Here is a 6,295-nt window from a genome sequence, read left to right on the forward strand (position 1 = left end):
ATGATCCCAAAAGTGGGTAACTAACTACAAAAGACAACTATTATGAAGCATCAAAAATGAAATATAAAATGGGAACAAAGAAAGAAACTAAAAGAAGACAACTCACCATGTTGATGCAGCTACACAATATGCAAGTATAATTCACAAAGAAGTGTTCATAGAGGAATAAAGTAGCTTGCCATTCAACAGAATTCTCCTACTATGTTCTTCAAAAGAGAGTCGCCATATAGATATGACAATTATAATGTCCTTAGAGTGTGAGCAGGTCAACCAACTTTGCTTTTTCTTTAGGAAATTGCCTACCACCTACAAATAACTATGAATGACTAACAATAATCTTTATAGTTGTCAACTCTATGGCTTTTAGAAAAAATACAGAGAATTTATCACACGCAAAGTTACTATTAAGCCAATCGTTAAAATGAACAAAACAGAACTATATATAGCAACATGGTTAAATCTCAAAAATAAATATCAAACAAAAAATCTCAAAGCACAAATACATTTACACTATGAAACCATTTATATAAAGTTAAAAAGCATGTAAGATATCAGTAACAGCTCTTGTTTTTTTTTTTAATATATATACAAATAGATAAGGAAATAAATATGGATATGTATATATATGTGGGTTAGTATACAGATAAATATTTCCTAGCTCTGTCTGCTTAGAGGGCCTTGAAGCAGTGATACCTCAATAGCAATGATCACACCTAGTACCCAGATCTTGGATTGTAAATACCAGTTTTCAGTAAAAAGAATCAGTGTTCCCAGGAGAAGTGATTGATTCCAGGGCTATGGCAAGTAAGATACAAGATGAAATGCTGAAAAGACACAGAAGCCAACCAAAGAGCTCCCAGTGGCCAAAGCTGGAATGATTTGAGCAACAAAATAATCATAGTATTGCATTATAACTCAAAGAATGAAATACATAATACTAAGTCTTTACTGATATAAATAAATAATTGAATAAATAACAAATGAGGAAGAAAGAACAAGTCTTCTTACAAAAGAATGTCACTGAATAAAAATAGAAGGAATTAGGGAATTTTTAAAAATTACTATTAGGGAATGATAGTATTAATAGAGAGAAGATCCACTAATGAATGCTATAATTAGTGGATGAAAATTTAAGATAAAACAAGATATTTGCATAGGTTCGAATTATATCTCCCTAAATATTATTTTTACAAAAGGAAAATAGTAAGTTTATAAAGGAGACACCCGGTAGCCTCTCCTTAATCAAGCGATCGTGGTTAGTATCACAAGTAATAAGACAGATCGATATTGTGTACCCCACGATATGATGCAGTGAAAAGGGCACATAGCTTTTGTAATATTCTCCCCTAAAATCCATTGCCTTAATCTAATCATGAGAAAACCTCAGACAAACCCAAATTAAGGAATATTCTACCAAATAGCTTCCCAGTACTCTTCAAAAGTGTCAAGGCCATGATAGAAGAGGAAAGACTAAGGAATTGTCACAGACTGAAGGAGACTAAAGAAACATGACAACTAAATGCAGTGTAGGATCCTAGAATTGGATTCTAGAATAGAAAAAGAACATTAGTGGGAAAACTGATAAAATTTGAATAAAGACTTTAATTAATAGTACTGCATTTATATTAATTTCTTAGTTTTGATATTTGTACCACGATTATACAATATGTTAACATTAAGGAAAGTTGGATATTGAGACTCTCTATTATTTTTGCAACTCTTCTATAAATTTAAATTTTAAAATTATTTTAAATTAAAGAGTTAAAAATGCAAAATAATACTTTGTGTTGTTCAGGGGTACAACTATGCATTGAAAGTCTAGAAGCATACATAGGAATGAAAAATACCATTTCAGTAGGTATGTCTGGATGCTGAGAGAGGGGAAGAGAGAATTAGGCAAGTGTGGAATATTAGGCAACTGTAGGGCTTCTGTTTCGTGGGAAATGTTTTATTTCTTAAGTGGGTTACGGCAATATAAGAATTCATTATATTAATTTCTATAATTTTTCTATAATATCTGAAATATTTCATTAAAAAAGGATTATATAGCTCAATGTTAAAATGAACATTTGTGATAAAGCCTTACCTTATTCCCTTGCAAAGATTTACCACTGAATAATAGCCAAAACTTGAGCCACCCTTCCTTTGCCCCTGCCTTTGACTTAAGGCCAGAAAGGTGACTTGGGGGCAGATCCTAAAGGATCTTGAATACTTGCACTTTGTCCTGAGAGTAATGAGAACCTGTTAAAAGGTTTTCAGTAGGGATGGAATGTAGTCAAATTCATGTTTTAAGGATATGACTCTGGCTACAATAGAGTAGGAATTGAATGGGTGTTGAGAATAGAGGCAAGGAGATAAACCAGGAGGCTGTTGCAATAGTCCAGAGGTGAGTGTATGAGGTCTAAACCAAAGCAGTGGTGGTGTGGATAGTGAGATAGGGAAACATAGAAGAGCTAAGAAGGTAATAGAAGCAATAAGACTTGGGGAGTGATTGGATACGGTAAATAAGAAGAGTGATGACTCCTCGAAACTTCCTCAGAAATGCTCTGTGTACCTTTAAATTATTTGGCATTTAAGCATACACAGAATGCTATGGTTAGTGTGTGTGTTTGTGTGTGTGTGTGTGTGTGTGTGTGTTTATCCTTTGTCTCCTCAATAGATTGAGAACTCATTAAGGGCAAGAACTGTCTTTTCTTTGGGTCCTCCACACCACCCACCCCCTTACGTTGTGCCAGGACTTACTAGAAGGGTAGGCTGATAGGAACTGGAGAGGTGCTAAGCAAGATGGTCTGGGGCTATGAGCAACAATAATACTCTGATGCTCTGGGCAAGACTATTGAGGAAAGGTAGATCCTGGAGCTGGCTGCATATGGCAAGACTTTGAAGTACCAGGAAGGAGGACTTGGAATAAGAGATGAGTTGAAAGCTGGTATAGGAAACATAAGCTCAGGAGGAGATTTTGATAGCAAGGAGGGGATCACTAGAAATGGTTGAAGAGAGAAAAAAGTGGTTTGTGCCGAGGTTCATGTAAGTTTTCTTGGATAAGCCATTAATTCAACTGTTTGCTCTGCAGGGCAAAACCCTGATTCTTAATGGTGCATGGGAAATTCTTCTAATACTAAATGGTGGTTCACTGGTTTCATTTAATTTGTTCCAATCTTTCATAACACCATACAGAGCCTCTGAAAAGCTGGGCAACTAAAATCATACTAAAAACAATTAACAACGCTTTATTCATTTATTCAATAAGTTGTTCAAAATATTTTTATTGAGCATGTGTTATCTTGCATGCTCTGTTCCAAGTACTAAATTATGAAACTTATGATCTACCGAAGAGATAATGATCAAGTATTACAAGTGTGATAAATGACACAATTAAGAAATATAGAGTATTATAGGGCCATATAAAAGACAAGGTCTAACCTTGTCTTTGGTTTGGGGAAGGCTTCCTTCAGAAGTAATGTTTAAGTTGAAATCTGAAGGCTGAGTGGGAGTTAACTAGTTGGAGAAATGAGTAGGAAGAGGTAGTGGAGTGGCGTTGGCCTGGGGGAAGGTCCAGAGGTTTTAAGGAGCCAAATTTTGTTCAAGGAACCGAAAGGTATATATTGCCTGGAGCACAGAGTGTGGGACATGAGACAAAGCTGAGAAACTGCTGGAGGTCAGCTCATTTAAGACTTTATGGTCATGTCGGAGTAGTCACAGATTCTCTCCCTGGGACTGGCTTTGTTCTGGGTACTAGGGAGATACAGAATTTAATCAGGCTTTAAAGTACTTTAATCCCAGGCCTTAAACAGCTCTTCAAGTAAGGTAGAGACACTTTGATAATGGAAGTGCAGCATGATAAATATGATGATAGAAGTAAGAGATTTTCATCAAAATTCACAGGAGAGGTACTTAAGGAATAAAATCATTTCATTATATTGCCTTTTAAGTTACTTCATGTTGCTTCCAAACTCATATTAGATCAGTCTATTGTAGGATTAAGCTTAGATTAATGTTATTTTTAGACACACATAAAAATGGTTTATCCACTTAAGCAACCAAGCAATTTCTAGTATATTTCTTGCTTATAACCTCTCCTTTCCTTTTCATAAACTCTCACTCATCCTTAAAGAGTCTGCATCTTTTCCTCTGCATCCCTGGAGGACCCTGGTATATCACCTATTATAACATTTATCACACTATTGTATAACTGTTTATTTTCCTGTATCCCCATTACACCTTGAGCATAGAGATTTTGTCTTGCTCATCCTTCAATCAATCATTCAACAAATATTTTTAAACATCTACTATGTGCTAGTCATTAGGCTAGGTGCTGCAGGCGTAATGATAACTCATATAAGACTCACTCTTTGCTCTCACAGAACTTATAGTCTAGTGCAGAAGACAGATGAGTAAATAGCCAAGAACAGTATGACATACGCTGTAATAAGAAAAGCGTAAAGTGCCATGGGAAGCCCAGAGCAGGGGAACTGAATTTACTTTAGGGGTATAATGGAAGGCTTTCAGAAGGAAGTAATTTAAATTGAGAATTGAAGGATAAGCATGAGTTAGCCAGGCAAGTTATGGGTCCAGAGTTGAGAGAGAGCACAACACACTCAAGAAACTGAAAGAAATTCACAAAGAAGCAGTAGAGTTTGGGGGCAGGTAGTAGAGATTGGGAAAGTAGGGTGGAGGGGTAGAGTGGGGAAGGAGGAGCAATTAAAGATAGATGTTTAACATGATGGTGTACACATAGAAAGTACTAATGTAAATATTTGTTGGGTGAGTGAATGAACCATTCCAAAACTTGAAGAAGTGAGAACTTTGGGAAAGCCACGTGTGTATGTGATTGTTCCCTTGTTATCTGGCAGTAATTGTAGTGTGTTGGTTAAAAGCCTGGTTTCTGACACCAACTGCTTAGATTTGAATCCTGGCTTTGACAATTAGTAGCTGAGGTGACCAGAGACAAATTATGTAACTTTTTCATGTGTGTATGTCATTTACCTTATCTATAAGTTAGAGATGATAATAGAATTGTTGTCAAGATTAAAAGTTTTAATATTTGTAAAGCATTGGAACAAAGCCTAGAACTAAGCGCTGTGTATTTGCCCTTTTTATTCTTCAATTCATCAAAACATTTATTGAGGGTCAAGTGCTGTGCTAGATGCTGTAAAAATAAGATGTGGCTCCAGTCATAGAGGAGGACCATAAAATCTGATAAGGGACAAGATTCATAAATAAGTAATTACAACACTATATTATCAAGTGAGATGATAGCGGTAAGTACTGCAGAATTAAAGAGGAGGGAGTAACTCGTTCTCTCCAAAGAAGCCAAGGGAGGCTATAGAGGGAAGGATGCATTTAAGTTGGATGACGAAGAATGAACAGTTTGCCAGCGAAGAAAGGCAATAGAGTTTATCAGGCCGAGGAAGAACCATGTTGCAAAGGCTTAGTAGGATGCAAGCCTAAGGCATGTCTAGCAAATGGCGCAGGGTACTAGAGCATTTTTACGTTCCACAGTCTGTTCTAGGCACTTTTATAAGCTATTTCCTTTACTTTTTGTAAGAACTTTTACCAATGTATCCACTCCATATAATACTCATTAAGTATTTCTGTTGTAGGCATTTTTTATATATTAACTCATTTAATCCTTATGACAACTATGTGAAGTAGGCACTATTATTATTCCCATTATACAGATGAGGAAAAGGAGGCAAAAAAGATAAAGTATCTCACATACAGCCAGGAAGTGGCAGAGCCAAAATTCAAAGCTACATTTTGACTCCAGAGTCTCTGCTCTTAACCACCATCTTACTCTGTGCTCCCTGAACTCCCACCTACTTGTTGTTTTTGATCTATTATTGACATGGAAACTAGATACCCAAACTTATTGGAATAGCATGTAAAGTAAGAGTTGAGAGTTACTTCTGGAAAAAAGTGCATGAACTGTATGGCATGTGTAGTCTGCACAAGACCAAGCATAAAGTGCTTAAAAATAACTCTTTCTCCTGACTTTAGCAGTTGTTGCAGGCAGCAAAGGTGGGGGTGGGGTTGGGGGATATTTATTGGATTACACAAGATGTCTCAGGCCACTCATGTTTCTCAGAGGATCCCTTCTAAACTTGGATCCTCCAACCAGCAAGTTGCTCTCTGGAAACAAACAAAAAAGTTTAAAATAATCTCTTCACTGTAGGGGAGAAAAAAAGTGGGTGGAAAATGCAACGCAGACAAGACACTTGACAAAAAGAGTTAGGATTATCTAGAGTCAGGCCGAGTCATATTAATTCCTAAAGAGAATCCCCATTTCAGGGAA

The sequence above is a fragment of the Pteropus vampyrus genome, unplaced genomic scaffold, assembly GCF_000151845.1.
Source record: "Pteropus vampyrus isolate Shadow unplaced genomic scaffold, Pvam_2.0 Scaffold170, whole genome shotgun sequence".
Classification (NCBI taxonomy): domain Eukaryota; kingdom Metazoa; phylum Chordata; class Mammalia; order Chiroptera; family Pteropodidae; genus Pteropus; species Pteropus vampyrus.